The sequence below is a fragment of the Anarhichas minor genome, unplaced genomic scaffold (assembly GCF_050575085.1).
Source record: "Anarhichas minor isolate MPS153535 unplaced genomic scaffold, ASM5057508v1 ptg000073l, whole genome shotgun sequence".
NCBI lineage: Eukaryota > Metazoa > Chordata > Actinopteri > Perciformes > Anarhichadidae > Anarhichas > Anarhichas minor.
Genome location: NW_027466519.1, coordinates 10,349,193 through 10,357,500, shown reverse-complemented (window position 1 = coordinate 10,357,500; position 8,308 = coordinate 10,349,193). Strand labels below are relative to the sequence as shown.

Sequence of the window (8,308 nt, the reverse complement as noted above, 5' to 3'; positions counted from 1 at the left end):
GACTCAAATGAATACATGAAACGCCATATTTTCATTTTAATTATCCTATCTCGTTGTCTTCTGTCCTCTGCAATGGTTGATGGCACCTGACTGGAGAATTAACACCACCAACTTTTTATCTTACGCCCAAATATTTGCATCACAGTAGTGGATGGAAACCCACATTATTTCACATTTTCTTTTGTTGATGTCTTGTACATTTGCACTAAATCTGGATGGACAACAGTCATATTCTAACCATATATTACGTACAAATAATTTCAATTGAAATGTTAATTAAATGTTAAACAGCTACCAATGTTGATCAAATCAATAGTGGTCAAAAATATCCACAACTGCCAAGCAAAGCCCTTATTTTGAAAAAACGTTCAAATGATTTAGATTTTCTTTTTTGACATTTTTAAACTTTCGGGGTGTACAAACCATTCCACTGTACTGTATGTAAAGTCACTCTTATGCACTTCTATTGATTCCTTAAGCCAAACAGAAAATGTACACTTGATGTTAACCAATGACTGTTATATGATTAAAGCTTATTTCAAACTAACTTTTGAGAAAATAAGTCTTTTCTGCCTGAATAAGAACTTCTGATTGGATTGAGCTTTAAGGCTAAAAGGCTTTAATGCTGTGCAGTATGGAACATTTATTTCTGTTCCTATTATTACCATGAGGAAATATAAAGAGTTATACAAGAAAGTGAAAAATGTTTTCAAAGGTTCAATATAAACTACAGATCCAATAAATACCAACAGTCAAAGGCCCTGGAGAGGCTTGGAATGGGGTCCTACTGGTTCTCTTGTGTGAGAGATCTCTGTCTGTACTGATGTGTCTGAGCCTTTTGAACTAGGAGGAGCTAGGAACTAGTGAAGTGAGCTAGGCTCCTGTGTAAAACAGCTGATGCTGCACACCAATCTTAGTGATTTATCTTTATTTGAGTCAAATGTGATGAAGTTGTTGGGCTTTTTGCTGATGTCTCTTGGCCACTATCGATCACAGCTGACTGATGAAGCGGATTAGCTTAGTGTTTGAGTGTATTGAGTGAAACTTTAGAAAAATTACAGTTTTAATATTTTATTTTAGCATTACCTTCATTTTTGCATTGATTGTTATTTACTGCAATATAGAAATCTTAACATTTTAACCCAAGTTTTCAGTGGCTTCAAGTTAGTAATCAGTTTTTTGTTTTGGAGATTTTTCTCGGATTAAAAGAAATACTTCACCCCCCCACAATGAAAAGTTGTATATCAATGACTCACCCTTCTTCTTCTTGAAGAAAACTTTGTTTCTCTCCCATGCCTCCTCGATAAATAGTGAATAAAGAAACGGAGAAGTCTTAATGAATTGATGTAAATTAGGGACGTGTTAAACAACAAAACTATATCAAAACATCCGTTTACCAATTCTCATACAACTCATGCAGTACGATCCAAGCCCAATTTATCCAGCTCAGTACTCCCCAACCACATGCCACTTTGCTGAAACCTTATTATGCAAAACATTTGCGTGACACCGATTGTGTTTTGAATAATAAGGCTTTAGTGAAGATGCATGTGTTTGTGAAGTAGTGAGCATGCAACTGGATAGATGGGACTTGATTATACTCAGGCCCTGTCCACACCACTCCATTTTTACTCCGTATTTGCTACGTTTACACTGAGCGGCCACACTACGCCGGAGTTTTGGAGCACCCTAAACGGAGGAATCTGAAAACTCCGCCGAGGTTGGAGGTGTTTGAGAACTCCGGGGTTGCGTTTGCGTGTGGACGGTCGGATACGGATGTGCTTAGAAAAAATTACGCCCACACCCGTGTTCGCTACTGGATTGGTTCTTGGCAACCATGACGTCTCCGTCCCTGATTCGTCACACTCACTATCACGTGACCCGTACCCGGAAGAAAACAAACTGGGCTACCAGCGATTCATTTCAACATGGATAACTAATTGCAAGCGTTGCTGCTAGCACAACAGCTACATGATGTTGCTGCTAACACAACAGCTAGCAGCAGTTAGCAGCTGTTGTGCAGTAAAAGTCTGCATTTCTGTGGAGCAGCTCGTTGTTTTTAGATTCTAATGACAAGACACGCTGCACTAACGTTTTACTTCTTCCGTTTGGTAGCCTTGAGAGACCTTAGTCTGTAAGTATGTATTTATGAAGCATGAAAAGATGTACGTAGATATATTCTATTTGCGTGTTTAGTATAACATTTGTGTTGTATTAAATGCTAATCGCGGTTAGCATTTCTCCATTGGCGGTAATGTTAAAATTAGCTTAGAAGCTAGCTAGTCGGACATGATGTTCAGAGCTACTAGTGAGAACAGACATCAACAACACGGAGGAAACGAGTGAGAGACGTGTGTTGACCACATTGATGGACCCATAATCTAGTAAATGTTTATGTGTAAGTGTTGATGTTAAAGTAAATTTGGAGAGAGAGAGAGAGATAGACCCGCAGCGCTATAACTACGTCTGAAAAATAAAACTTCTAAAACTTTCCACGAACTGTGTCTGTTTGAGTTTATAGAGGGAGATTTTAGAGGAAGATCTTAAGTATCAAATACAACCTTTCATTATTAAAGACTACTTTATTACTCTGTCGTATTTCTTTTTTTTAAAACTAAGCAAGCAATCCATTTCCTGTTTACACCGTCACGCGCATGCCCAGTGTACGTTAATGGTCACGTGCTGTCCGCCTTCGAAGGCTGCCGTGTGGACGCAGATCAACTCGAGAATGATGCTGAAACTCCCGTGTGGACGGAGATCGTTTCTATTTGACAAATCTGCATCCAAGGAGAAACGGAGTAATGTGGACAGGGCCTCAGTGGTGGGCCGTCAGGGCCTGCAAGGCCTTCTCTGCTGGCCTAAACAGAATCACAAAGCTATATCTATTTTGTAATTTAATAATTGTTTTTAAATACACTACATGTATTATAATTTATAAAAATATTTTCCCCATTATCTTATTTTCTCATTGCACAGCTTCTGTCTTCCTCAGTTGCTCTGCTTCCAGTGCAGCTTGTTTTAAGTAGAGCTTTTATCCAATCAGATCTCACCTCTGTGTCTCTGGGTAAGAACAGAGGCCCGAGGCCTGCAGACTCACAAGTGCATCCATGTGCAGTTTAAGTGAATGGGGACGATATTGTTGATTGTCATAGTGTTCAACCAATCAGATCTTTAGTTTGACATGTTGGGCGTATTCTTTGACGTGTCAGAGCTTCTAGAGCAGACCTGGGCATTGTACGCCCGCGGGCCACATCCGGCCCGCGAGCTGTTGCCGTCCGGCCCGCGGGAGGTCATTGGGAAATTAGGAATAAACCGTAAATAAGTGCACATCATGCACAGAATAGAGCTGCATTGCTTTTATTTTGAAGGCGACTTTTGTTGTTTTTTTTCTTCTCAATTTACGTATGTAGATGAAGGTATGTGAGCAGCAGCGTCACTGCAGTGTGTTGGCGAACTGAGTTTACGGGAGATGTGAGTTAGCTGTTAGCCCTCAAAAATGTCAGCCTGTGTTAAAAAAGAAAGACTGACAGAGTGTAGAGTTTTTAACAAAATATGGACTTTAAAGTGTTTTTTTACTGAAGTCAAAGGTAAAGCCGTGTGCTTAGTTTGTGGAGAACAAGTCGCGGAGAAATACGAAAGCTTGACGGATGCAGAGCGGGTACGGACGTCTGAGGCTTTGCTAGCTAAGCTGCAAAAGCAAGAAGGCCTTTTTACCAAGCTTCACACATCCAGGGATGCAGCCGCCAACACCAGCTTTGTGATATCACACAAAATTGCAAAAACCAGTAAGCCATTCTCTGATGGGGAGTTTATCAAAGAGTGTTTGGTGGACTCTGCTGCACTACTAGGCCCCCAGAAAAAAGACGCGTTCGAGAATGTGCCGCTCTCCAGGCGCACCGTAACGAGGAGGATCGAGGACATCGAGGGACATCTGGAGCTTCAGCTGCAAAGAAAAGCAGACAATTGCGAACTTTTCTCCTTGGCTCTGGACGAGAGCTGCGATGTCCGCGACACAGCAAGTTACTCATCTTTGTACGTGGGATAACGAAAGACTTCGTGATTACAGAGGAGCTGCAGCAATGCAGTCAATGAAAGGGACGACGGGGAGTGATGTGTTCACGGAGGTAAATGCTTCCACAAGCTGGGACTGAAATGGGACAAACTGGCATGTGTCACAACCGATGGTTGTCCAAAAAATCTGACGGGGAAAAATGTCGGACTTTTAAAAGAGTTCGGGACCTGAGAGCAGAGATTCAAGAGTTTTGTGAGAAGAAAGGAAAGGACCTCCCAGAGCTCTCTGATGTAAACTGGATGACAGATTTTGCATTTGCTGTTGATGTGATGAATGATCTGAATACCAAACTGCAAGGCAAGGGCCTCTTTGCACATGACATGCAGCCTGGTGAAGGCTTTCATGAGAAAGTTGCAGTTTCTTTCAAGCCAGATGCAGGTAACACTCTCACCCACCTGCACACCCTGAAAGGGTCAGTTGAACATCTCCACAGGTATCATCCATGTTAGGGGCACTGCATGGTGAGTTTTCAAGGCCATTTCAAGACTTCAAAACAGTTGAGTGAAATGCACATGATGTCTTCTCCTTCACGTGCAGTGTGGATGATGCTCCCAGTGATGTTCAGCTCCAGCTCATTGACCTGCAGTCTGATGCAGGACTGCAGAGCACTTTAAGTCAGTATCACTGCTGGATTTGTATTCTCTCAAAGAGGAGAACGTTCCACACATGAGGAGGCATGCTCAGAAGATGTTGGTTCTCTTTGGATCGACCTACATCTGTGAACAAACATTCTCTGTGATGAAGTTGAACAAATCCAGATCCAGATCCTCTCTCACTGACATCAGCTGTCAGCTGTCCTTCACATCTCACCTCACACATTCAGCCTGACTTCAGTGCACTTGTTCAAGCCCAACAAAGACTAGATTTCTGGCACTGAACTGAAAAACAGAAAGAGGTCATTTGTATAGTAATAGTTCCATCCATCCATCCATTTTCCTCCGCTTATCCGGGGTCGGGTCGCGGTGGCAACAGGCCAAGCAGGCTGACCCAGACTTCCCTCTCACCGGCAACATGTTCCAGCTCATTCTGGGGGATCCCGAGGCGTTCCCAGGCCAGCTGGGAGATGTAATCCCTCCAGCGTGTTCTGGGTCTTCCCCAGGGTCTCTTCCCAGTTGGACGTGCCTGGAAAACCTCCAGTGGGAGGCGTCCAGGAGGCATCCTAATTAGATGCCCGAACCACCTCAGCTGACTCCTTTCGACGCGAAGGAGTAGCGGCTCGACTCCAAGCTCCCTCCTGATGACCGAGCTCCTTACCCTATCTCTAAGGCTGAGCCCGGCCACCCTACGGAGGAAGCTCATTTCGGCCGCTTGTAGCCGCGACCTTGTCCTTTCGGTCACGACCCAGAGTTCATGACCATAGGTGAGGGTAGGAACGTAGACCGAGTGGTAAATTGAGAGCTTTGCCTTCCGGCTCAGCTCCCTCTTCACCAAGACGGTCCGGTGCAGCGCCTGCTTTACTGCTGCAGCCGCACCGATCCGTCTGTCGATCTCCCGCTCCATCTTACCCTCACTCGTGAACAAGACCCCGAGATACTTGAACTCCTTCGCTTGAGGTAGGCACTCCGTCCCCACCTGGAGGGAGCAATCCACCGGTTTCCGGCAGAGCACCATGGCCTCAGATTTGGAGGTGCTAACTCTCATCCCCGCTGCTTCACACTCGGCTGCAAACCGCCCCAGTGAATGCTGGAGGTCACAATCCGAGGAGGCTAACAGGACCACATCATCTGCAAACAGCAGAGAGGCGATCCCGAGACCCCCGAACCTGACGTTCTCCACCCCCCGGCTGCGCCTAGATATCCTGTCCATGAAAGTCACGAACAGGACCGAGACAAAGGGCAGCCCTGGCGGAGGCCAACACCCACCGGGAACGTGTCTGACTTATTGCCGAGAATGCGGACACAGCTCCTACTGCAGTCGTACAGAGACCGGATCGCCCATTGTAATGGGTCCGGCACCCCATACTCCCGCAGCACCCCCCACAAGAACCCCCGAGGGACCCGGTCGAAAGCCTTCTCCAAGTCCACAAAGCACATGTAGACTGGTTGGGCAAACTCCCAGAACCCCTCCAGTAGTCTTGCGAGGGTAAAGAGCTGGTCCACTGTTCCACGGCCAGGACGGAATCCGCATTGCTCCTCTTGAATCTGAGGTTCGACAAACGGTCGGAGCCTCCTTTCCAGCACCCTGGCATAAGTTTCAGCATTCGCGACCACCGCAGCTGCAGCCCTTCTGGCCTGCCGGTACCTGTCAGCTGCTTCGGGAGACCCCTGGGCCAACCAGGCCTTGAAGGTCTCCTTCTTCAGCTTGACGGCTTCCCTCACCTCCGGTGTCCACCACCGGGTTCTCGGGTTGCCGCCACGACAGGCACCGATGACCTTCCGGCCACAGCTCCTAGCGGCCGCGTCCACAATAGAGGCTTTGAACATGGTCCATTCGGATTCCGTGTCCCCAACCTCCCTCGGGATGTGTGAGAAGTTCTTCCGGAGGTGGGAGTTAAAGACCTCCCAGACAGGGTCTTCCGCCAGATGTTCCCAGTTCACCCTCACTACACGTTTGGGCTTGCCGGGTCTTTCCAACCGGTTCCCCTGCCATCTGATCCAACTCACCACCAGGTGGTGATCAGTTGACAGCTCTGCTCCTCTCTTCACCCGAGTGTCCAAGACATACGGCCGCAAATCAAATGATACGATTACAAAGTCGATCATTGATCTCCGGCCTAAGGTGTTCTGGTACCAGGTACACTTATGAGCCACCTTATGTTCGAACATGGTGTTCGTTATGGCCAAACCGTGGCACGCACAGAAGTCCAATAACAAAACACCATTCGGGTTCAGATCGGGCAAGCCGTTCCTCCCAATCACCCCCCGCCAGGTTTCTCCGTCATTGCCCACGTGAGCGTTGAAGTCCCCCAGGAGAACTATGGAGTCGGTAGGCGGCGCCCTTTCCAGGACCCCTCCCACCGACTCCAAGAAGGCCGGATACTCTGAACTGCTGTTTGGTGCATAAGCACAAACCACAGTCAGAGCCTTGCTCCCCGCAACCCGTAGGCGCATGGAGGCAACCCTCTCGTTCTCCGGGGAGAACTCCAACACAGCGGCGCTCAGCCGGGGGCTCGTGAGTATCCCCACTCCCGCCCGGCGCCTCTCACCCTGGGCAACTCCGGAAAAGGACAAAGTCCAACCCCTCTCCAGGAGCTTGGTTCCAGAGCCAGCGCTGTGTGTGGAGGTGAGTCCAACTATATCTAGCTGGTACCGCTCCACCTCCTGCACCAGCTCTGGCTCTTTCCCCGCTAGCGAGGTGACGTTCCACGTCCCTAGAGCTAGTCTATGCTGCCGGCGATCGGCTCGCCCAGGCCTCAAGCCTGACCCGCCGCCCGGTCTGCATTGCACCCGACCCCGATGCTTATCCCTGATAGTAATAGTTATACTAATAAAAGTACTACTTTTGTAAAAACATGATCCCCGTCAGTGTTCTACTATTATATATGGATATTACAAATGTATATGTGTTTGGATTATTCCTGCTGCAGATGTTTTAGGTGGAGCTCATTTTAACTCCTTTATACTCTGTTGTTGTTTGTGTAGTTAGGAAGGGTTTGACAAATTATAATGTGCAAAGTAACTAGTAACTAAAGCTGGCAGACTAATGTAGTGGAGTAAAAAGTACAATATTTCCCTCTGAGATGTAGTGGAGTAGAAGTACAAAGTTAAATAAAATATAAATACTAAAGTAAAGTACCTTGAATTTGTACATAAGTACAGTACTTAAGAAAATATACTTAGTTACATTCCACCACTGATCATAACATTTACTCTCACCACTCACAGCTCATCAACACCATACAATGTACTGCTTTATATAAAGAGGTGGAATAATATAGAGCAGGATTGAGTTCAGTCTGTTGGTCCGGCCCTCCACAACAGTCCCTGTTTCTCATGTGGCCACTTGGGAAAAATAATTGCCCCCCCTGTTCTAGGTAGTCTACAACTACGTCAGCATTAACGTGCAGCTTGATTGGTCAGTGGGTTAGCGTGACTGTTGTGAAACTAGCTAGCAGAACTTTGTAGTAATAAGAGTTAAAGTTTTTAAGATATGTAAGACGTTTTTACGTGACATTATATTTTTAGCGTTTTGACATGTCTGTTGGTAACAATCCCAATATCTGCTGCCTCTGTCGAGCGGACACTTTCAGCCTCAAACGCATTAAAACGTATTCAAGAAATACAACTGGGGAGGCTC

The 8,308-nt window shown here is 46.4% G+C and overlaps 1 protein-coding gene across 1 annotated transcript in view; it reads left to right on the top strand.

Moving 5' to 3' along the window:
• Positions 1 to 547, top strand: part of macir (macrophage immunometabolism regulator) — an 11,133-nt gene extending 10,586 nt beyond the window's left edge. The window contains exon 2 of the mRNA XM_076079882.1: positions 1 to 547. This exon is cut by the window's left edge and continues 2,659 nt beyond it. The gene's annotated coding sequence lies outside the window, so the exon portion shown is untranslated.
• The last annotated feature ends 7,761 nt before the right edge of the window (positions 548 to 8,308 follow it).